General features: G+C 43.1%; 1 pseudogene across 1 annotated transcript in view; it reads right to left on the bottom strand.

Annotated features, from left to right (window-relative positions):
• Nucleotides 1–16213: 16213 nt before the first annotated feature.
• LOC309867647 (myocyte-specific enhancer factor 2A-like) overlaps nucleotides 16214–25445 on the bottom strand; it is a 1299761-nt pseudogene continuing 1290529 nt past the window's right edge. The window contains exons 6-7 of the transcript in view: nucleotides 17571–17697; nucleotides 16214–16572 (exon numbers count right to left, since the gene is read on the bottom strand). The product of the transcript in view is annotated as a myocyte-specific enhancer factor 2A-like (transcript). The remainder of the gene's footprint in view (nucleotides 16573–17570; nucleotides 17698–25445) is intronic.

The raw sequence follows: 25445 nt of genomic DNA, 5'->3' as shown, positions 1-25445 counted from the left end.
CACTTTTTTTTTAATTAATTCTCTGTATGATATATCCATTGTTGAAAGTGAGGTATTAAAGTCTCCAATAATTATTGTATTGCTGTTTGTTTTTCCTTTATCCTCTGTTTTATTCAGGTGCTCCAATGTTGAATGCATAAATACTTACATTTTATATCTTTTTGATGGATTGACCCCTTTATCTGTGTGTAATGACCTGTGTCTCTTACCATTTTTACTTTAAAATCTGTTCTGCTTGGTCTAAGTACAGCTACCCCTGTTTGGTTGTTTTTGTTTGGTTACTGTTTGCCTGAAGTATCGTTATCCATCTCTTCACTCACAGTCTGTGTATCTTTGAGGCTAAAGTGAGTTTCTGGTAGGCAACATATCATTGGGTCTTGTGGTTTTTCTTTTTTTTTTTCAATCTGTTCATCTATTTTATGTCTTTTGACTGAAAAATTTAATCCATTTACGTTTAAAGTAACTATTGATAGGTAAGGACTTACTGTTGCCATTTCATTGTTTTCTGACTGTTTTGTAGATCCATTGCTCCTTGTTTCTTCTCCTACTGTCTTGTTTGGTATTTTGGTGTCTTATGGTATCAGTATGCTTTGAATTCTTTATCATTTTTTTCTGTTTTAATTTTTGTTGTGATAACTACAGATTTTCTCTTTGTGGTTACCATGAGGCTAACATAAAGTATCAGAATTATGACAGCTTATTTTAAACTGATAACAATTTCTATAGCATTCCTAAACTATGCTTTTACTTCTGCTCTCCCTTATTTTAGTTTATTGATGCTAAAGTTCACATATTTTTTATATTGTGAAACAATAACATTGTAATTATGGTTGTTTTTACTACTATTTTTATTATTGATTTATTTATTTATTTTAAGATTTTATTTATTTAGTCATGAGAGACAGAGGGAGAGAGAGAAGCAGAGGCAGAGGGAGAGGCAGGTTCCCCAAGGAGCAAGGAGCCTGATGCGGGACTCGATCCCAGGATCCTGATGCGGGACTTGATCCCAGGACCCTGGGATCATGACCTGAGCCTAAGGCAGATTCTTTACCGTCTGAGTCACCCAGGTGCCCTATTTTTTATCTTTTAAATTAGAGCTGTAAATGAATTATGCATCACAATTACTGTTTTATAGAATCTAATTTTGACTATGTATTTACTGTTACCAGATAGTTTTATGTTACTTTCTTATGTTTTTATGACCTTAATCAGCATCCTTTGAATTCCACTAAAGAACTCCCTTTAACATTTCTTGGAAGGCAAGTTTAGTGGTGATGAAATCCCTCTGCTTTTGTTTGTTTTAGAAAGTATAGCTCTCCTTCATCTCTGGAGGACAACTTGCTGGGTATAGAACTCTTGGCTGACAGTTTTCTTTCTCTTTGAATATTATGAATATATCATCCCTGGCCTGAAATGTTCCTGTTGAGAAATCTGATGGTAGTCTTATGGGAATTACCTTGTGTGTAACTTCTCTCTTTTTTGTTGCTGCTTTTAAAGTTCTTTGTCTTTGACTTTTGACATTTTAATTACGATGTATCGCAGTGTAGCCTTATTCAGGTTCAACCAATTTACAGTCCTTTTGGCCTCGTGAAAATGGATGCCCATCTCTCTTTCCAGGTTTGGGAAGTTAGCAGCCATTTTTGTTTTAAATATACTTTCTGTCCTTTTCTCTTTCTCTTCTCCCTTTCTCTTCTCCATTTGTGTTCCTTAAGTCTTGTATGCTTTCTTCACTCTTCCTCATTTTTCTTTTCTTTTCTCTGGATAATTTCAAATATCCTCTCTTCTAGATCATTGATTCTTTGGCCTTGTCAAGTCTGTTTTGAATCTCTCTATTAAATTCTTCAGTCATTGTATTTTTTTCAACTTTAGGATCTATTTCTTTTTTTAAATGGTTTCTTTTTCTTTGTTGAACTTGTTCTGTTCATGCATTGTTTTCTTAATTTGGTTTAGTTGTCTGTGTATTCTTATAGTTCACTAAACTTTTTAAAGAGGAATTTAGGGGATCATTCTGAATTCTTTGAGAGTTAATAGATTTTCATTCATTAGGGTCAGTTATTGGAGCTTTATTAGTTTCCTTTGGCAGTGTCACCTGTATCTGATACTTTGTGATTCTTGATTACTGACATTGGTGTATACACATTTGAAAAGTTTTCTTTACAGGTTCTAGACTTTACAGGTGGTCAAGCCCTGCAAACTCCCCCATAGTCACCATGGGGCAAGTGTGGATGCTCTCAGGGAGGGGCCCACAATGCTGGGGGAGCTGGATGTCCACCCTAAGCTCTCTTTTCCTTCTAGAGGAACAGTAGGCTATTGTGCTGCTGTGCCAGCCTGAGTGAGGAGCAATGCAGTCGATGTGTAGCTAATTCTCTACCTTTCTAATGAGATCTGTCTTGGTCTCTGTGGTGCTTCAACCTCACCTCCATATTCTAGGATTCTTTCAGTGGTGTCTTGTCCATGAATAATTGTTATTGTTCTTGGGGGTGGGAAGGAGTAAAGTCAGGATTGATATATGTTGTCATCTTGAGGATGGGCAGAGGGAAGCAGGGAGAGAGAGAGAATCCTCAAGCAGACTCCCTGCTGGGCATGGAGCCTGATGCAGAGCTGGATCCCAGTACTCTGAGATCATGACCTGAGCTGAAATCAAGGGATAGATGCTCAATGGACTGAGCCACCCAGTTGCTTCAGGAAGCTTTTCTTAAAAGGGTTTGCTACCCACTTGTAGGTAAAATGCATGGGGCAATGCTGCCTGTTCCCTGTGGGTTTTTCCCCAGCTATGACCATAGCTTTCATGTTGCTTTTTATTTTTATTTTTTTGTTATTATTTATTTATTTTTGAAAGATTTTATTTACCTGAGAGAGTGCATGTGCACAAGCAGGGAGAGGGGCAGAGGGAGAAGCAGGGTCCCCACTGAACACAGAGCCTGACACTGGGCTTGATCCCAACACCCTGAGCCAAAGTGAGCAGCTTAACTGACTGAGCCACCCAGGTCCCCTCATGTTGCTTTTTAAATGAGCAAAGAAGCTTCCCTCTCCTGGCCTGTCTTCTACCATTCCTTGAAAGCCTTTTCCTGACATAAGCCAGGAGTTCTTAGCGGAAATGTGTGTCTTAAAACGTTACAACCATTTGTATATGAGATGGGGTTTTAAAGTGTTTGCTTTCCCTAGCAGGAGATCAGGGTATCTGTCCCTGTGCTTTGGCAGGTTCCCCACTTCCCCATACCTGGTGCCTAGAGGGAGTGGCAGAGAAGACGATGGGATGACCTCCTAGTAGACTAATGTATCTGTTTATTGAAGCAGTGTACTTGGAGCCCTGCACCAGCTGGGTGCTGGCTGGGGTGGTGCTGAGAGTTGAGGAAGGTTTGTCTGGAAGATATCAGCTTGGGGATGGTCACAGCTCCATGTAAGGCCTAGGCTGCCGTGGCTGGAGTGTGGAGGGGAGAAGTGGAAAAAGAACTCAAGTTCCTGAACTGAGACAGTAGCCACTTGGGTTGGCAAGGCAGGAACCTGAGCTTGGCTATAGGAAGGACCCAAACAGATGTGAAGATTTCTCTTTGGGAAAAGACTGGGATGCAGTGCAGAATAAAAATAATCCTCATTTAAACCATGACACTCCCGAGATGCTAGATGATGCTCTAAGAGCTTTATCACCAACTCACTTCCTTACGGTGTCCTCGGGAGGTTGGCACTTACTCTTCCTGTTTTGTTAACGGAAAAATGAAGCTAAGATCATGTAACTTGCAAATGGGGATGTGGGAGTCCCACCCAGGCTAACTGGCTTGGGAACCTGGGGTCTTGAACCCCTTTGCTTGGGACTTTGCTGCTCTTTCCCTCCCAAAACAGGGTTTTAGGAGGAGGCAGAATTGAGAGAAGAGAAGCAAGAGAAGAACTGAGAAAATATCTTCTGGTCCCCAATGTGCTACTGGCCACACCTGTTAAGACGTTAGATCCCTGCCTTCACGTGAGGGAGAACTGTGGAATCAGAATTTACCTGCCTATTTCCTGGGTGGTGCCAGTGAGCCAGGCTCCTTGACTCTGAGAAATAAACCTCATTTGTGTCAGTAAAGGAAACTTCCCCGAAACTTAGCCATTTCCCCGAAATACTTAACACCTTAGGACAAGGTTCCTCGAAGCTTATTTTCAGAGAGGAGGGCCAGTAAGGGCATAGGGAGTGGTGAGAGGGGGAAGGTACAGGATCCATTTTTGTCTGTTTTCCAGGAGCCACCTGGGTATGACAGCTTCTGAGGAGAGATGGGCCACTCTCCCTGCCCCCTGCGTGGTCAGGCCCCACAGCCCTGGGAAGGATTGGCATGGCGGTGATGTGCAGAACCTACCTGGGCCCTGGGCCCTCTTCCATCCCTCCCTTTTTTCTGTAGGATTCCCAAGGGACAACTACAGCAGTGCTCTGGGGAGGGGCTCTGATCACAGGGAGACCTTCCCAGAACTTTAGGAAATACTGTTATTTTGAATCCCACTGGCCACCCCGAGTAAGGAACATGTGTTACCATTCATTCATTCATTCACAAACTTTCAGAGCACCTATTATATGCCAAGAGGCTATGTGAAAGCAAGGCATTGGCCCTGCCCTCAAGGTGCTTCTAATCTTGGGGGGAAGGTAAAATTTATATTAAGGGCGCTGATGTGGTAAATCGTGCTGGGCCTTGTGAGAAGGTAATAGATAAGAAGATTCATGGTGGATAAAACAAGAAAGATTTTCTAGAGAAGATGGCATTTCCTTAGGTGACACCTGAAGTTGGAGGCGGGGGAGCTATCTTTCGATATCCTGTCTTCATTTTCTTTTGATATACACTTAGAAATGGGATTGCCTGGTCATATGGTAGTTTTATTTTTAATTTTTCGAGGAACGTCCATGCCATTTTCCATAATGACTGAAACAACTTATGCTCCCACCAACAGAGCACAAGGGTTCTCTTTTCTCCACACCCTTACCCTTGTTCCCTCTTTTTGCTGAAGGTGAGATGATACCTCATTTTGGTTTTGATTTACGTTTTCCTGATGAGTAGTGATGTTGAGCATCTTTTCATGTACCCGTTTGTCATCCTTATGTCTTCTTTAGGAAAATGTCTACTTAGATCCTCTGCCCATTTTTAAATCAGATGGTTTGTTTTTATACTATTGAACTGTATGTGTTTTTATGTATTTTGGTTATTAACCCCTTATCAGCTATGTGGTTTGCGAATATCTTCTCCCATTCGTATTCCCATTTCTTCTCCCATTCCCATTTCATTTTGTTGTGTCTTTTGCTTTTTAGTTTGATGTTGTCCCACTTGTTGATTGTGGCTTTTGATGTTTGTACTTTTGGTGTCAAATCCAAAAACTCATTGCCAAGACCAATTTTAAGGAGCTTTTTCCCTGTGTTTATTTGTAGAAGTTTTATGGTATCAGGTCTTATGTGTAAGTCTGATCCATTTTGAGTCAATTTTTGTGAACGTGTAAGATAGAGACACACCGTCATTCTTCCGCATGTGGTCATCCAGTTTTCCCCACAGATCTTCTTTCTGTCCTTTCCCCAGTATTCCTGGCTCCCTTGTCAATAGTTGTTGACTCTATATGCAGGAGGTTTTTGTTTTGTTTTGTTTTTTCCTTTGTCTGGGCTCTCAATTCTGTTCGGTTGACCTATGTGCCTGTTATTTTGACGATGGTGGCTTGGAGAATAGGTTGAAATCAGGAAATGTGATGCCTGCAGGTTTGTTCTTTCTCAGAATTGGTTTGGCTGTTCAAGGTCTTTTGTGGATCCATATAGACTTCAGGACTGTTTTTTCTATTTCTTTGAAAATGTCATGGGGATTTTTTTTACAGTTTACACTGGATCTATAAATGGCTTTGGGTCGTATGGACATTTTAACAATGTCCTTTCCATCCATAAACACAGGTTACTGTTACATTTCCTTGTGTCTTCTTCAGTTTCTTGCATCAAAGTCATAGTTTTCACCATATAAAACTTTTACCTTTCTGGTTAGTTTTATTCCTAAGTATTGTTTTAAATGCTAATATAAATAGGATTATTTTGCTTCTTTTTCAGATATTTTGTTGTTAATGCTAAAAACTGTTTTCTGTATGTTTATTTTGTATCCTGCAACTTTACTGAATTTGTCCATTCTGGCAGTTTTTTGGTTGTGTCTTTAGAATTTTGTGTATATAAGATCATATCATTCATAAGCAAAGGCAGTTTCCCTTCTTTTCTTATTTGGATGCCTTTTACTTTTTTTTTTTAAGATTTTATTTATTTATTTGACAGAGAGAGATTTCAAGTAGGCAGAGAGAGAGAGAGAGGAGTAAGCAGGCACCCTGCTGAGCAGAGAGCCCGATGCAGAGCTCAATCCCAGGACCTTGAGATCATGACCTGAGCCAAAGGCAGCGGCTTAACCCACTGAGCCACCCAGGTGCCCTGCCTTTTACTTTTTTTAACTGATTGGCTATGAGTGGTGACAGTAGGTATCATTGTGTTGTTCCTGACCTTAGAGGAAAAGTTTCCAGCTTTCACTATTACGATGTTGGCTATGGGTTTGTCATATGTGGCCTTTGTTGTGTTGAGGTGTCTTTCTCCTATACTTAATTAGTTGACCATTTTTATCATGAAAGGTTGTTGTATTTATAAAATGCCGTTTTTCCACCTGTTGATATGTCAGATGATTTTTTTTTCTCTTTCTGTTACTGTGTCTCACAGTCACCCATTGATTTGTGTGTGTGGAACTGCCTTGCATTCCAGGGACAGATCCCACTGGATGGTGAGTGGTTCTTTAATGTGCTGTGTGCTAATTAATTTGGTTTGCTAATATTTTGATGAGGATTTTTGCATCTATATTAATCAAGTATATTTGTTTGTAGTTTTCTTGTCTTATAGGCTCCTTATCTGGCTTTGGTATCAGGTAATGCTGGCCATGTAAAATAAGTTTGGGAGTTCCTTCTCTTTATTTTTTGGATAGTTTGAGAAAGACCGTCACTGACTCTTCTTTAAATATTTGGTAGAATTTGCGACAATGTGGATGGAACTAGAGAGTATTATGCTTAGTGAAATAAGTCAATTGGAGAAAGACAACTATCACATGATCTCCCTGTTATGAGGAAGTGGTGATGCAACGTGAAGGGGTTTGGGAGGTAGGAAAAGAATAAATGAAACAAGATGGGATCAGGAGGGAGACAAACCATAAGAGACTCTTAATGTCACAAAACTAAGGGTTGCTGCAGGGGAGGGAAGGGAGGGAGAGGATGGTGGGGTTATGGACATTGGGGAGGGTATGTGCTATGGTGAGTGCTGTGAAGTGTGTAAACCTGGCAATTCACAGGCCTGTACCCCTGGGGCTAATAATATATCATATGTTTATAAAAAAATAAAAAAATTATAATAAATATTTGGTAGAATTCATTAGTGAAAGTATCTGGTCCTATACGTTTTTGTGTTGGGAGGTAGGAAATGTGTGTGTGTGTGTGTGTGTGTGTGTGTGTGTGTGTGTGTTGGGACGTTTTGATTACTGATTCAATCTCCTTACGTGATACTTGTCTGCTCAGATTTTCAAATTCTTCACATTTTTTTGAACAGCTCTTAGTTTCATTGATCTTTTTAATTATTTTTCTTGTCTCTATTTCATCTATTTTTAAATTTTCTTCCTTTTACTAAATTTGGGCTTAGTTCTTTCTCTAGTGCCTTGACCTGTAAATTGAGGTGGTTGATGCATTCTTGTGTTTTGATGTAGGTATTTGTGAATTTTTCCTGTAGCAGTACCCTTTGATTCCCTTCTCATCTTGTATCTGTTGTAGATTTTTTGTTTTTATAAACTTTCCTCTTAGAAATACTCTTGCAGTGTCCCATAGCTTTTGATATGTTGTGCTTCCATTCCCATTTGTTTCAAGATACTTCTTGATTTTTCTTTTGATTTCTTCTTTGGCCTATATTCAGGAGCATGTTTTGTAGTCTCCATATATTTGTTGTATTTCTAGCTTTCCTCCTGTTATTTATTAATTTCTGGTTCCATACCACTATAGTCAGAAAAGATACTTGGGTTTTTTTCAATCTTTTAAAATTTGCTAAGACTTTTTTTTTTTTTTTTTTACTGACCTACATGTGATGTATTCTGGAAAATGTTCTGTATGCACTTGAGAAGAATGTGTATTCTGCTGCTGTTAGTTGGCCTGTTTATACGTGTTAGGTCCATTTGGTCTAAAGTATAGTTCAAGTGCAGTGCTTTCTCACAGGTTTTCTATCTAGATGATCTTGTGTTGTTAGGTAGGGTACTGAATTTCCTTTCTATTATTGTGTTATCTGTTTTTTCCTTCAAATCTGTTAGAATTTGCTTAATGTAATTCAGGTGCTCTAAAGTTGGGTGCATATAGTTGATGATTTTTGTATCTTGATGAATTGACCCCCTTATCACTCACTATGCAGTGACCATCTTTGTCACTTTAACTGTTTTTGGCTTAATGTCAGTTTTGTCTGGTATTAGTATAACTACCCATGTTCTTTTGGCTTCTGTTTGCATGGGGTAGCTTTTGCCATTCCTTTGATTTTATGTGTGTCTTTAGAGCTGAGGTGAGTCCCTGGTAGCATATAATAGGGTATTATTTTTTTTAATCCTGGCAGTAAGTCTGCCTTTTGATTGGAGAATTTGGTCCCTTAACATTTACAGTAATTATTGGCAAGTAAGGACTTACGAATGCCACTTTATTATCTTCTGGCTGTATATATTTCCATTTTCCTTTTCCTCTTGTTGCCTCCCTGTGTAAATAAGAGATTTTTGGTATCAGTATACTTTGATTCCCTTCTTATCTTATGTGTGTCTGTTGTAGTTTTTTGGTTTTGGAGTTCCCATGAGGTTTGCATAACAAATCTTATAGATATCAGTGTATTTTATGCTAATAATAATTTGATTGCATATTAAAAAAATCTATCCTTTTCTCCCCCATTTTATATTTTTGATGACACTATTTACATTGTTAATGGTGTATCCATTAACAAACTGTCAAAGCTATACCTAGGTTTCATACCTTTGGCTTTTAATCTTTAGGTGAATCTTTACCTAGCACAATGCCATATTAACAGTGTTAAGGTATTCTAAGTCTGACTCTACACCAGTGTGTCATATATTTCTATGTTTTCAAGCTACTAATTAGTGTCCTTTTGTTTCAGCTTGAGGAAATCCTTTTAGCATTTTTTTAATTTTTAAAAAAATTCTATTTAAAGTGGGCTCATTACTATTTTATGATCCAATATAAAATAAATACTATTTATTTTAACTTGGAAAGGAGCTCAACATAGGGCTTGAACTCACAACACTGAGATCAAGGCCCAAGCTGAGATCAAGTCAAACACTTAATCGACTAAGCCACCCAGGCACCCCCCACTTTGAGCATTTCTTGTGTAGTTTAGTGGCAAAAGCTTAGCAGCTTTTATTAGGGGAAGATTTTATTATTTATTTTTATATGTGTATTATTATTATTGTATGTTTATTGTTATTTAGCATTTCTTATAATGTAGTTTACTGGCAAGAGTTTAGCAGGTTTTGTTTTTTAGGGAAAAATTTTATTATTTCACTTTCATTTCTGATGGACAGCTTTGCTGGGTAAAGTATTTTGGCTGGCAGTTTTTCTCTCAGCACTTTGAATTTATCATCCCACTCTCTCTTTGCCTGTAAGTTGTCGGATGAGAAATCCTCTAAGAGCCTTATGGGGGTTTCCTTGTGTGAGAGAATTTTTTTTTCTCTTCTAGCTTTTAAAATTCTGTCTTTGATTTTTAGACCATTTCATTATTATATATCTTGGAGAACATTTTGGGTTGAAGGTTTATGGTGACCAAGCTTCATGAACTTGGATATCTAGTTCTCTTCCCATGTCTGAGAAATTCCCAGTCATTATTTCTTTAAATAAGCTATTCATTCCTTTCTCCCTCTCTTCTGGGACTTTAGTAATATGTACATTGTTTCTTTTGATTGTGCCTTTTCATTATTTTTTCTAATTGTTTAAATTCAACTGATCTGCCTTCTTGCTCACTGCCTCTCTCTTCTGTTCAACTACACTGTTGAAACTATTGAATTCTTCAGTTCATTGTATTCTTCAGCCCCCAAATTCGGTTCTTTTCTCTTTGTTTAGCTGCTCCTTTTGTTCTTGTATGGTTTCCCTCATACTGTTGAATCAGTTATGTTTTCTCTTATAGCTCTGTGCATTTGTACTACAATTATTTTGAATCCTGTGATGGGCAATACCTGCATCTCTGTTTCTTTGGGTCCCGTTACTGGACTCCCCTTTGGTAGAGACATGTTTCCCTCATGTCTTCCAGACTTTATGGATTGCTTTTGGTTAGAGAAGACTTTCACTTGCATATGGGGGAGCGCGGATCGCCTTGTGACCAGGTCTAGTGGTGCGGGGCAACAGGTGCAGGAGTGTTCAGTAGCAGTAGGTTCAGTTGGGGCATGATGGCTCTTTGGCTCAAGCCACTGGGGTCCACACTGTTGGTAACAGTGTTCTTGGTGATCACTGCAGGTGTCTGCAGCACCTGTAAGGGCTATTGGGCTTCTCAGCCTCTAGAACCAGTTAGTAGCTAGGGACCAGAGCAGGCAGCATTAGTGGCTAGGGCCAGTGGTATTCACACTCGACTGTGAGGGGCCAGATATAGGCCCCTTGGTAGAGGCAGAGGTCACTTGCTGATAAAGTTGTCGTGATGGGGTCAGGGCAGGTAGCAAGGGCTAGGGCCAACTGGGGGCTCCCTGGCATTGGCAGAGGACCCGAGTGTCTGTGTGCTGCCCTAGAACTTGACCCTCTACCCCTGGGTGTGCATACTGCAGTGGAGGTCGGAGACAGGTGTTAGGCTGCAGAAAAGGAGGTGGAGGGCATGTAGGCCCTTGGCCAGAGGGACTCATTCTAGCTGCAAGTGGGCATGGTGGTGCTGGCCAGTAACGGAAGGCAGGGCTCCCCGGTGGCTGTGCTGGGGGCATGCACACTGGAGGAGCTAGTTATAGGTGGCCGTGCTGATGCTGGCCTGCACCGGAAGGCGGGCTTAGTAGTCCTGGAAGAGCGTCAGCTTCCTGGTTCTGATAGTGGAATGACAGTTATGTCAATGTTAACTGTCGGGAAGGTGGGTGCAGGATATATGGAAACGATGATTTCTGCAGCTTTTATGTAAGTTAGAAGTAAGTTCAAAGTAAAGTTTAAAAAAAGCTTAAAAGGGGGAGTGGGGCGGGGTGGGAGGGTAGTTTACAGTGAAACCAATTAGTACAACTGTGATTTTGATTTTCTTCCCCAGCTGCCTTCAGCTGCTTTGGTAGAGAGTGAGCAGGCAGATGATGTCAGGAAGTGACTGAAGTCTAAGCATTCTCTAAAGCTGGGTGAGCTCGTGTCAGTCTGGGTCGTCTGGAAGCAGAAGCAGATGGGAGTTGGGAGTGCAGATGATTCCTTGCAGGAGGGAAGGGACGTAGCCCAGCTGTGTGCAGTCATTGGCTGGGGGCTGGCTGAGAAGAGCGTGTCCTGTGACAGCTGGAGCCCAGGGCTCACCTCTCCCACACTGGGCTCAGCGGTGTCTGCGGTGTGATGGCGCGAGTCCACGGGCCCCTGAGGAGCCCCTCTCCTTAATGTTCCAGGCACCTCTCCGGAACCCCCTTTCTGTGGAGGACAGGAAAACACAACCGGTTTCCTGGGTCCCATGCCTAGGTGGTGCTTTGACCCCTGCCGAGCGACTGGCGGGGCACATGAGAGCAGGCCGGGGCCACCGGGCTGGCGGAGAGTTCCAAACGAAAACTCCTCTTCGAGGCAGGTGCCAGGCAGCATCAGCTTAAAAGCAGGCTCCAGGCTAGCGGAGGGCGCCCGTGGCAGCGAGCCTGGAAATCGCGATGAATTGATTTTAAGCAGCTGCAGCTGTGATCAGACTATTTTTAGCCACGGGACTCAAGCAGCTTTCAAAACCTGCTAATAGGAGCCTCACTGGAGCCAGCGAGTAAAACCAGCACAAAAATTTAGCTTTTAATCTAACTGACAGCAAGAATGTGCTCCGTTACGAGCTGGCTTAAAAGGCAAATCCAAGGAAGAGAGCGCTTGCCACTGCCAAGTTTAAGGTAAGTTTTCACACCTGTCATTTTTGAAACTAACTCATTCAGTAAATCTGTCCTCTGCTGCGGCTCGCTCAGTATTGGGTGTGCATTTTGGGTAGACCGAGTCGCTATCCTCAGAGCCTGTTTAGCAGTAACTCGCCCTCTCCCCCCGCCGGTATATCCTGCGGGCAGTGCGGCAGCGCCTGGGAGGGCCGGCCCCATCCACGCCGGCTGCAGTGACCGGCCAGGCTGGCCGAGCTGGGCCCCGGATCGCCCCTGCCTCCTGCAGGGGCCCGGGCAGCCCAGGAAGGGAAGCCTCAGGAGCAGCTGTGGGCGAGGCTGGTGAGCTGTGGCCGCAGCTTCCTTGACCAAGCCTCAAAGTAGGTAAAGGGGATCTCGGGCAGGAAGAGGCCTGTGAGGGGAAGGGACAGGAGAAGCATCTGGGGGCAGGGCCAGCGGACGACTGGCGGCAAACATGACAGAGTCTGGAGTACACAGGAAAAGCCAGTCCGTCTTTACTGTAGTGAGTGCAGGATACAAATAGTTTACAACAACCTCTAGCATTTTCTTAACCATTTGATAAAAAGTTCACTATAATATTTATTGTATAATGAAGAAAGAACAACACATTCAGGGAAAAATTGAGATTAACTTATTTTTCTTAAAAGGTTCATCTCAAGGATGGCAACAAAGTCCAGCTTGTGCCGCCAAACGGTTTTACATGATCAAACCGTGTACAGCTTCTTGTGTGAACTGTTGACTACAAACATTTACCAAATACATAAATCTCTTTTTAAAAAAGCCATTTTAAATATAGCAAAGCAGTGTCTTCTTGCACAGCAAAGTGAAGAAAGTTTCTACAGAGAAATAAAAGTTTTACATTTGTAAAATCTTTTTCACATTCTAATCATCTAGCTTCTTATGATCCAATGCCAGGAGTTTTCCGCTTCCTTATTTACTATGTATTTCTTGTGCGCATGATGGTTAATACAGAAAATAGGTTAATGCTTTATTAGTTGTCCTTACAGTTAAACGAAATGGTAAAACATATATTGTTCTTTTCGAACAAACCCCTGATTTAGTCTCTAACACAATGGACATAATTAGGGCTCAAAAGATGGAGTTTTGATTGGGACCATCTGCAGACATACAATGGTGACTCTCACTCAATGCAGGACGGTTCACGCACTGAGGGAAGGACAGCTGTTGGAAACCGTACTTGAGCCAGTGCGGTGGCCTCTAAGCTTTTTTTTTTTTTTTGTCTTTTATTAATAAAATACTTCATCTGAAGGATAAAATTTTTTGGTGATGGTGTGATACAAAACACACGAGTCTAAAACGGTAAGAAAAGTCAGTTCTAAAGAAACACCATTCGTGTCTTCCCCACTCTGAGTTGGTTTCCACCAGGAGATGTGCATGTGTATGTGGTATTTGTATATGGAGTCTGGATGAGGGTGTCTGATAAGTCCACACGCTCCAGGTCACACTGGGCAGACAGGAAAAGGGTTAACAGTCAAATATTCACTTTCTGAAAACGGAATACATTGTTACTTGGTCAGTATAATTGAAATACAAACTCCGAGCCTCGTGTAATAGTATTTTAGAAAACAGTAGTTGTACTGATTATAAACCTGCATAGAAAGAAAGACTATTGAGATACAGTCAGAAAAGCCATCTCATAAGGCACACAAGAAAATAGACAGTAAATGCGAATGTGGTAACTCCTATTCCAATGTACAGCAGAAGTTCATGAACGTGCATGAAGAGTAAGGGAAGAATCACTTAACACTTTCAAAGCTATAAATGGTTTACAAAGTGGTAAGGATTATCTTGGAAATTCAGTGTCGGGAGACTGTCTTGTCTCAATCAGGTGTGACCTTACAAAGAAACGTCCCGGTATGCAGTTCAGTAAAGTAAGTACGTTTGAAAGAGAAACTAATCCTTTCTGAACAAGAGCCCAAGGGCCATCCTGCTGAGAGGAGACAGCATGTCACCGTCCCTTTTTTTGGCCTCTCAAAATTTACTACCCGAACTGTTACTAAAACCGAATTCCATTTTGTAGCTGTGAACACCACAGGTTTCCCCTGTACCTAATACCTATTACGTGTCAGTCAGGAAGTCTGGCTGATGATTTGTCACAAATAGCATATGAGGAAAATGTCAGAAGCAAGGCAATTTAGGGGGAAAAGCAAAACCTAAGTAAAAAATTGTAGGTAGCTGCTCAACATTAAGTTTAAAATACAAAATAGCAGCAGTTTTTAAACCCTTATTTTGAGTTTCTCAGGAAAGGGAGTATTTAAAAATCTACGATGAAAGATATACAGGACTTTGAATTTTGTTTGTGGCACAAGCCCAGGAAACGGACGAACCTGCCCTTCAGCCCCGCTGTCTCTGTAAGAGGGAGGCCACGCTCAGAGGTGGAGCAGGGTGCAGAACGGGTTTCAGGAGGACGGCGCGCCATGCCAGCCAGCGGTGTGCCCGTGAGAGAATTTCTCCCCACACCGAAGTGCCATTTCGATGCACAGAGAGCTCAGAATGGTAGTATTTTGTAACCAGCTGCATCATTCTATTTTAGAGGGGCCAGGAAGAAAGATCCCTTTCCCCACAAGTATTTTTCCCTAATCATTTACCACTTATAAAACCTTTGTGCTGGTCTACTATTTTGCCATGTTCTTTAATATTAAATTAAGTCAGCTTTTTCTACTATATTTTTTTCCTCACAAAAGGCAAGTTTTAAATAATGCCTTAAATCTGTTACAACACATTTTATATTTATGCAAGATGAACTTAACACCAGTTTTTTTTGCCACTTTGCTATTTATGTACACATATAAAATATATTATGGTATTCAACCCATACAGCACAAAGATTACAACGTAACATCACACATTCACCACGAGTGAGAGGAGAAACCCCTTTATATAATCTTCTGAAAAGACTGGGCTAATAATTAAAATCCAAAGTACAGTATATTTAACAAAATAGTAAATATTAAACAGTGAATACTCTACTTAGTAAGGATCTCACCTTTTCCCCCCAAATTGGCGGCAATCCACAAAAATATACTTTTTAATCTGGTGACCATATAATACATAGGTACTTACATCAAAGGTGATAATATATTTAAGATGCTATATACACAAAAGAGTTTGGCTCAACTTTTAATTTACATATAGAATAATAAGTGTTCATGGCTTTTTTTTCCCAAGGTTCTGCTTGCAAGATATTTTTGTTTTTTTCCCCTCTTAAAATAAATCTAAAAAGTTAAAACAAGATAAAGCTATTCTCTTAAAAAAAAAGTTACAACATACAGCTTTGGCTTATATAAATAATTCATAGCAGAATGTGTTCAAAAGTAGTGAATATAATTTTATATATAGTCATCAATTCATAAGGGTGTTTTCTTTCATATAAAATATACATGAGCTAAAATCAGTTTCTTTAAAATATGAATGTAAAAAGAAACTTCTGGCATAGTCCAATTATAGCTTAATATATTAATTTATTTTGTTAATGCTCTATATTTCTAGGCTAGTATTTTCTGAATATCTCATGTGTGTTTTCTACTCTCTCTCTTTTTTATTAGCTAAAGATCACTTGTTTGACCCAATACATTTTTTGCACGTGCAATACAGTTATGTGTGGGGCTTTTTTGTTTTGTTTTAAAATATCAACAGCCCTTCCCATGCACCCCTCTGCAACAGAGACCCATGCCAGGCTGGGTAATATAAATGACATTTTATGTACAGTATTGCTTTCTTGGTTCCTGCTTTTCTACTGCTCTGTTCTACAAAGCATTTTTCTTAAGTAACTACAGTCACTGCACAGTTAAATAAAACAAGTAGGGGCCCTCTAGGTTTCCGCAAGCTAGTGTGGGAGAATTATATATGGGTACACGTTTCTCTGCAAAAACTGGTTATCTTATGAAACAAGTAGTCCAAGGAAGTGCCAGACTAGAATCTGCCTACAGGGCGCTTTGTTTGCCACGGGACATACATCTGTAGATCTACGAGGCAGGTAAGTGCCCGATTCTGTATGTAACACACACCCACACACACACACACACACACACTTCCACCCACACATATAAATATAGTTAACTCATGTCCTTATTTACCTATGTAGATATGTAGGGCAGTTCGCTGCGGGATCACGAAGTAGGAATACCAGCCCAGGAGCCTTAGGTCACCCATGTGTCCATCCTCATTCGCTTGACGGAAGGGCTTTCTCTGTCCTCCGTGGTGGGGGGTCGGCCAAGCACGATTGGAGAATGGAAGTCGCCCCGTGGATCCTCCCGGTCACTCCCATCATAGGAGCTGCTCGAGCTGCTCAGACTGTCCACAGGGGAGCGCCCCATTTCCTGCCAGGGCTGGGGGGGTTGGGGGGGTCTGTGGTGGCGGCCGCTGCAGCGGTGGCTGCTGCTGGAAGCCTGATGGGGTCATTCGATCCCGGGGAGGTGAAATTGGTTCTGACTTAATGTTGGTGTTTTGGTTGGTATTAATGGATAAATTTGAACCCTGAGATAACTGCCCTCCAGCACTGAAGGAAAGACAAGATGTTAGAGGGTTGGTGAGTGCATCTGTGTGACCGGAGTGATACTGCAGCCTCCACCCAACAGAGCCTGTCCAAATGCCCAGACTGGTTTTAATGACCTCTCCATGGGAGGAAAACAAAATCGGGTGGCTAGTTCTCCTGCCCAAGCCCTTGGTCCTTCTGCAGATGAAGGAGCCGAAACTGTGTGTCCGCTGCTGTGCGTGGACCAGAACGGGAGAGGAAGCCTTTGGCTTCCCCTCTGCTCCAGCCCTGGGAGAGGCACCGCTCACTGCTCGCACAGTACCTGCAAGGCCGTCACCTGACCCCATCTTCCAGGGGAGGGCACCGCCTCAGACAGGCCACTCAGAGTAGCGGAGCGTGCGTACAGGCTTCTCCCCCCGAGCTGAGCGACCCTTTCAGCTCATGGGGTGTTCATTTAGGATGAACAGACCCCCAAGGGCCAACGGGTGAAGAAATGCAAGGAAAACCACCTTGGCTTTCTCCACGGACAGGACGGGAGGAACAGTAGGGGGTGGGCGTCTTGTGTGTGGAGCCAGCTAGCTACTGGGTTTCATGTGGATGATCCCAGCCCACTGCCCACACCGTCCCTCACCGAGAAGAGTTCAACGCAGAGAACATTCATTCTGGGCAGAGTGAGGGGACAGGCGTGAGAAAAGCTTACGGTGGGGCCCAGGGGTATCCAAAAGCCCTAGTAGCAGGGAGAATGTGGGGGCCACCTGTGCCTCAGTACCCCTTGGTCACCATCTCCAGAGAAGAGAAGCCTTGCCTCCCAAATCTCTTCAGGGAACGCCTAGTTTGAGCAGGACCCAAGCTATTATCCAGAAGCACGTAAAGGAAATATTTTCTCCAAACACTTGTACCACATAAAGAAATCGTCCTAGGACCGTCACGTGACAGTCAACAGCACCAAAGACTGTAACTGATAGAAAAATAAAGTGCAAGGGCCGGGAGGAGAGATTCGGAGACAATTTCCCGTTACTCACACCAGAAAGCAGAGGGTGGCTTGTCCTAAATGGTGCTGCTGCCAGGCCGACATCTGTCCCAGAGACAGCATGCCCGGGGAGTTGAAGCCCTGCAGGGCCGACAGGTCTGGGCTAGTCAGTGAGTAATCTAGAACAAAGAGAGAAGTATCACTCATGTGAGAGAGAGAAGGCCCAAGCACAAGCCGGTTACCCCAGCTGCGAGAAGCCAGGTACTTCCTAACTAAAACACACACGTCTAAACCGACAACAGTTTTTCTTTCGGCAGGTCCTAGCTGCATTTGCTTGTCTGGGATGATCTCGATAAAGTCAGCGTCAACTCTGTGCTACGTGTTTACAGTCTCCTGTCTCACAAAAGGTTGAGATCCTTTCTCCAGACTTGTAAATAGAAATAATGGCAGGGCCATTGCTAAGGGACGTGCGCACGCAGCGGTCGCCTGACACGTGCGCACCGCTACCTCCTGGGAAAAGCAGCGACAGACCGGATGGAGCCTAGAGCAGCAGCTCTTCTCTTCCCGAGAAGAGGGGAGCAGGAAGGACACAGCAGCCCTCCTCGTGTGGGGCCAGCTCGGTGGCCAAGTGAAGGACGCCGGCACACAGCGGGTGAGCAGCGGTCGCTCGCGGCCGGGGCTGTCTGAGATCGCTGACTGCGCGCAACACAGCTTCAAGTTCATGAAAAACTTACGTGTGACAAGAGTGTAACAGAGAATGTGGCTCATTTCCTCAGAAAGGCTCAGTCATAATCACTCTGGCCAAGACCCAGGACATTAGGTATCGTTCACACGTCGAGCTATTTCAGTTCTTCATTAACACTTGTTTTTTCCATTTACTTTCAAAGAGAGGTGGCAAAAACCCTTCTACTTTTAACTGTTTTTTCCCGTCTCAAGGGAGGTATTTAAGGAAGCCCATCTTCCTAGTGCATTAACATTCATAAAAAAAAGGGACTCAGAGGAAAGAACCTAGCTGCTGCTTGGGATCCTGCCGGCCTCCACACTCTGCTCCCGCCATGCTCTCTGACCGCCTCAGCCACTCCCCGCCGAGGTGCGCAGGGGTCCCGCATGCACACCGGTGCCCCCTGCAGCCCCCAGCTCTCGACCTCTAGGTCCACCCAGCTACCTCCTTGGTATCTTCATTTGGATGTCTCTCCAAACCCCTCAAATCTGACACCTGACTGGAATCGTCTCCTCCAAACTTGCTCCTTATCTTAATAAATGGCACCGATATTCACCTCGGTCGTGCCAGAGACCTGTGGGTGTTCTTGATACTTCTCTCCGACTTCCAGCGCCAACCACCAAGGCCCGTCAGTTCTCTGTGTTGTCTCTCAAACCTGCCTGTTTCACCAGCTTTCCTGCCACCGCTCTCCTCTAAGCCATCAGGATCCACTACCTGGGCCACCATGCGAGCCTCCGGACAGTCTCCTAGCATGCAGCCTTGCCCCAGGAACACTAGCCAAAGTGATCTTAAAGTAACAAATGGGCTCACGATACCTCTCTGCCTACGACTTTCTGGCTTCCCTGTGCTCTCAACATCCAAAATCTTCAACATGGCCTAGAAATTGTGACGTACCTCTACAGTTTCCACCCTTCACACCCTGCGCCATCCCGATCCCGCCGTGCTCCCTTCTCCCCAGAACAATCTCCCTGCCCCGCCCCGCTGAGTCAAGGGTGCCCCTCTAGCGAGGCTTCTCGTAGCTCTTAACACGACTGTGGTACCTGATTCTCACAGCGGTCTGTCCCAAGTTCCGCTGTGAACCGTACACTCCCGCTTGCCCAGCCCCACAGCTGCCACCCAGCGAGTGTTCAGCAGGCGTGTGCTGAATGGACACACGAGCAGGGCTGTGGAGGGACCTTATGAGGGGCATGACAAGACGAAGCACCGGGGCTTTTCCACATAAAAACTTGCACTTTTGGAAATGTTGATCCCACCTTCATCCCTTTCCTGATCATTTGGCACGAGTCTGACTCTGCACAGAAAGGCAGCTGCCAAACTACAGAAAGATGAAGGTGGAGGTGTTTAAAAAGGGCAACGAGACAGAGTAAAAATAATGTTTTTTAAGATTAAGCTGCACACATGCTCTGAAAATGAGCACAGAGACTGAGTCACAGTTAAAAGAAGGAATGAGACTGAGGCCAAGTGATTGATGGCTTTGAGAGAATCAGACTCTGTTTTTATGTTTTGGTAATTCCTTCTGGATTTTTAAAAAAGAACTTCATGCTAATCCAACAACATTTCTTAAGCACGCAGAGTGGCACAGGGACATATCCTGGAAAACCCGTCATGAAAGCTCAAGAAACTGCTCTCGCTCCGAACCAGTTCAAGTGCCACCTTCCCCGCTGGAGTGCCTCTGAACCTTTCAGGTCGTGCTTTCCCCCCTCTTTCCTCATATTCTCAGGTCTCAGAGCACAAACTACTAACCTCAGCCGCTTTGACCTCAGCTCCGGCCTGTATCCCGAGCTGGCACGAACCTGGGACAAAAGCTCTGCCCCTGGCATATGGGCGCGCCTACAGCTGGCGATCACCGCCAGGACACAGAATTTCTATGAACGTGTTATCTCTCGCTTCACTCTAAATTTGCACTTAATAGGTTTGGGCATTTTTTTCATATTGATTGTTAGAAAAGGTAGTGGACATTCTCCTAAGAGGCTTTCTTTTTTCAAGAAAACCTTTTAAAATTCTGTTTTAAATGAACTACACAGCAAGTGACAAGCAAATGTTTCAATGGCCACAGGGAGCGTCAGACAGCAGTGTGAAAGCACCGTGCTAAAGCATTTACTCTGAAGGCTAAAATTAGATGGTTTTTATTACAGTCTGCTTATAAGAATCCTGAAAGGATGAATACCCTGCACCGCAGTCTGAAAGCTGACAAGGTATCGCTTAACTATTTCCTTCTTTCCTTCTCCCTTTGAAGCATCAGGTGTTTGGCTCAGTGGGTAAGAAGGCGAAACCACACCCGCCAACCTTCTGCCTCTCCCCAGAACGGCTGATCTGGAAGACACCTGCCACGTGCCGGGCCTCTGTGGACAGCCTGCGTGGCCCACGGCACCTCTCCGGTCACTCAGCAGTGCTGACTTTGCCTTACAGACCCCCGCAATAGGTGTTTTAAGATGAAACGTCTAAGTAAACATAAATGAGTGAGAAGCTCCTCTCAGAAGGGAGGAATGACTGACTGGCTCTGAGGAGAAACAAGAAATGTCCTGGTTTTGCTCCTGAGGCACAAGGGACAGAAACTAAAAAAGGTAGGTACACAGAGGAATACACCAGCTGCCCGGCGCAGCCACGCACGTGTCCCCTTCCGGAGTCCCGAGTCCAGGCGGAGGCCGTGCTCCCCCCAGCAGGTCAACACCTGCCAGCCTGGAGGACTGCAGTGAGACGCACCAGAGAAAATGCCAAGCGGCGCTCTCGTCCTGTCTGGTCACAGATTCTGGGAACAGCTCTCTGTTTCTTTGTCAGGGTAAGTAAAAGCGGACACTGGGAAATCATTCCACAATGTATTTTTTTGTACGTTTTTCAAAGCTAACCTTTGTCTTTTAATATGCCCAAATGTGACTCTAAAGAACTGGAGATAATTGATTTCAATCAATATACTTGTAAAAAAAAGAAAATCACAAAAGCACATGGTGATCACCAAACAAAGAAGTACGAGCCACAGAAGGCAAGAGAGCAGGCTTAACCAGGGTTGTAGGCGGTCGGCATGGCTGAGTACATGAGTCCCTGCAGAGGCAAGCTCAGGGTGGTCACAGACACGACTGGGGTAGCTAGAGGCTGAGTGGTGTGAGAACTGCTTATCCTTTGGGTATTCTGTGAGAGAGTAGAAAAAAGGGTCATTATTTGAGTATTTATATTCAGCCTTAGTATTTAAAAAATAACATTCAATTTAAAAGTGACATTTTTCACAGTTTTATGATGTGAACGTCAAAACCTTAGAAATACTAATGTGAACTAAATATTTAATTTCAAGGGACATAGTTTTACATTAATTATTTATTTTCCCTTGTCTTTCATAGTGTTTATCGGTGGCAAGGATATATCCTTAAAACAGAAACCTGCACTCTGGGTGAGAATGCTTTGATGTGTTACCATAAATGAGGACTTGCTGGCACTAAAATACCGCCAGGCTGCCCCAAATCAAACATCTAGGTTTTCGAGCTGAGGAGAGCCAAAAGTCTTTTGTATCCTGAGAGTGTAAGTAAGTTTAGGGATCGAAACCACTTGCACCGGCAGCATTCCCATGTTAGCGTGCTGTGAGGTCCTGGCTTCCTATAGTACAGTTTGCTTCCAGTTTTCTTGCCCTGTGCTCCTACAGTTGCTACACCCACACCCCCCCACCCCGTGCCCCCCACACCCCCGGTGCCCCACGCCCATACAAGCTCAGCCTCCCCTACTGTCACCCCCCACCCCGTGACCTATTTCTTGGCAGCAGGTTCCAATACACATCCCTGCTCAGGCTCCCGACACTTCTGAAAGGAGAGGCTTTGCGTAGAGAGCTTGTAACTAGCACACTTCTCATGAGACGGCGAATGGGGCAACACTAAATGCTCGCTGACCGACTCCATCTACACCGTATCCTATCTGTACCGGGAGTCAAAAAACCCAACTACTGAATAATCAAGTCAGCCTGACATGGCCACTCTACGTTTCGGGGGTGACAGCACTTTCTCACGACAGGGGCTTCCGAGAATGCTCCAAAAGCAGGATCAGATAAAGAGAACAGACTCCATGATCCATGGGTTCAGCACCCAAGAAGGCCAAAGCACAACTAGCCCAGGGCTTTTAATATAGAGACATCACCTACGTTTTTCTCCCCAATTCCCGACTCCCTAAGCTTGGGGAGGGGGGAATCATTTCACTTTTCTGAACCTCTCTGTTTGCACAGTAGGGAAGACAGTGATCTTTGTGCTGCCGGCCTTGGGCACTACTGGGAAGCTCTAATGAGCCAAGAGTTGGGAAGTGCTCTGGTGACTGGAGTACCACCCAGATGTAAGACAGTATCCTTAAATGACTCTCCTGAGAAACCCTCTGGCCCACATTTCTATGTCACTTCAGATCCACAGGTAAGACCCCTGGAGCTACCACAAAGCGAGGTTGTTTAGAACAGCAAGGCTTCTCAAGGCATCTCAGCAGCCCGGCTCTCACCATGAGAGTCTTTCTTCACCTTGTGGTTTTCAAAGATTTAGAAATTTATCTTTGAGATTCTGTAACTGGGGAGTGAACTTTAAGTGGGTGGAAGTCAGTGTATGGTAAGTGGGAACACATGTTCATCTCAGCATCAAGTTAATAATTTTAATGAGTTTTTGAGGTAGAGATATACTTTGGACTTAATCTGGAAACTCAGAGTCAGACAGTAGGCAAAAGAACACAGCATGACCCAGTTTGGCCTAACTCTATCCATGCCAGGGCTTCAACTCCATGGCAATCTCCGGGCATGACCTCAAGAAGAGGTGGTGTGTATGTGTGTGTGTGTGTGTAACAGTGAATGCCAATATATCGGCAGGATGCATCAAAGCTCCGAATCTCCAAGGCATTGATTTTTCTGAGTAAGAGACTTGTGGGACCACTAGAGGGCAACATACTGCTACAGAATTGAAAGGAAACACTTGTGACAACTAACTTCTTAAGGGTAAACAGTCGAAGACAAATCATTTCATCTTTAATTATAAACTTCCATTTTCTAATTATTACCATATTACTAAATAAAGTATTTCCCCAGAAGAAAGTCTAAATCTGCACATGATATAATCCAACACCACAGTTGATGGCACACTAGTATATTTTAGTTTACTGAATATAAAACCACATCTCAAACTGTGAGTGATCACGAAGTTAAAGAATGATCTCTTAGTTTAAGGACAGAACACAGACAACCTAATCTAACAAGACACAAACTGTGCAAAACACACCAGCATGCGTATATATGTAATAATAAAATATAAATAAAACCAATAGATGCCTTCCCCCCATGCTCTCATGCAATCTGAACCCTTGTCCATGCTACAAACTAAACATTTTCAAGTTTTTCTCCCTTAAGGTCACTAATTCGCAACTGACAGAATTTATATGATTTCTGTGAATTTTGGGTTTTATTTCCCAAAGAAGAGATAAAAGTTATTTTTAGTCAAATTTATTTTCTAGAAGAGAAGCCGATAGAAATCATTTATTTTAGAAAAAAGAAATCATTTATTTTAGAAAAACTTTTAACAACAGAGTATGTCCTGATAGAAAAAGGTAAATTTGTATATATTAAATTACAGACATTCCTTTTAGCAAACAGGGAACCCCCCTTATGGTTCAGATCATCTCATGCAGTATGAAATAATTCCAAGTCTGAAAAAAGTGACCTCACCAAAAATGATGTAATCTTTTTGAAAGAAAGAGAAATAACACAAGACCATGTGTTACAATCTGAGGAACTTTGAGGGTGAAGTCATTTTCTAAAAATATGTTAATAATTTGGGGAACTATATAAGGTATTTTATATCCTTCCTTAAAAAAAATCTTTAGCAAGTGTCTTGTGATCATTGACAGCTATTGTTTTTAAAGGCTCTGTTCCAATGTTCCCTCCAACAAACAAAATGGGTCAAGATATACAACTATAAGCAGAAAAACGGGATGGACTCAGTAGTACTAGATTGGTTCCGTTATTAAAAGTGCTTGGACAGTGTTTAATAACAGCAAGAAAAACTGTGTAACAAAGGGAACACTGGTTAGATATAAACACTTAAGAGAATTCGTACTTTCCAGATCTTTTGCAACTCCCTTCAAGCAGAAACGCACACTCACCAATTGGAGTCACCAACTCCAATTCTTCTTCCTCCGACTGCACTCAGCACATGAGAGGGATACGAGAGTTACTAAGACTGTTGATACTCAAAAATAAAATATTTCCTTAGAAAAACACGTTATTCGGACACTAGCAGTTGCTTTGAACTCTAAAGAGATGATTAAATATAAGCAGTGAATACAAATATAAATTATTTATCGTATCTCCACTAGTAGCTGCTTTCAGAAGAAAGATTCTTCGGATTCTTGCAGGCCAGGCTTTAAAGCTGCCCCCGCTCCCTGGCTTCGTCCACTCCTGTGTCGGCCTCACCCACATACCGCGGGGCTACCGCCACTGTGTTTAAACAGAGTTCCTCATCATGACACCGGTTTATACTTGAAACCCTGAGAGTACTTCGTCCTCGCATCCCTAGCCCACCTGGTCACACACGTCCATTATTTATCTCCTAGATGTGTGCTTTTCGGTCAGCAGGAATTATTTTGTTTTCTAATTTCCCACCGCAGCTAGCATAGTGTTACAAAACAAGAAGAACTCCAACAGTAGTTCATAACAGTCTTGGATAACACGGATTTGGATGCAAATACAGCTTTCGTGTGTATAATTTCGCTGCGGAAAAACAGTAACATGTATGAAGCTAATGAGACTGGAAGAGAAATGAACTGATAAATCACGTCCAGAAAAGAGATGAAGGACACATATTTGCTCTTCTCCTAAGCATTCAGAAAATACTAACAGGCTAGAAATAATCTGCTAGCTAGTGCTTTCTTATTTTATTTGAAGGAGTCAAGTTTCTCTGTCAATCTACGGAAGTCTTTGTAAGCATCAGTGATGGAGGAGACCCGGATCCAAAAGCCAGCCAACCTGCAAACAAACGGTAACACAGGCAGGCTGGTTGCCAACTCTGAAAATCAAGCGCCCAGCCTACAGCTGCTGTCTCAAATGTGGGCGAGAGGCCCTTCAGCGGCAGAGTTACACAGATCTTCACAGGCCTCCAACCACAGGACCCGCATGTAAATATCACAGGTAAGTGCTGTGTGGTTTCCACTTGCACCTGCCAGGCCAAGGGTGTAAAATAGTTTATATGGCAAATTCTGAGTCTT

The sequence above is a fragment of the Mustela nivalis genome (genome assembly GCF_964662115.1).
Source record: "Mustela nivalis genome assembly, chromosome: 6".
NCBI classification, from domain to species: Eukaryota; Metazoa; Chordata; class Mammalia; order Carnivora; family Mustelidae; genus Mustela; species Mustela nivalis.
The sequence above is the reverse complement of the archived record's forward strand: the minus strand, read 5'-3'. Positions and strand labels throughout refer to the sequence as shown.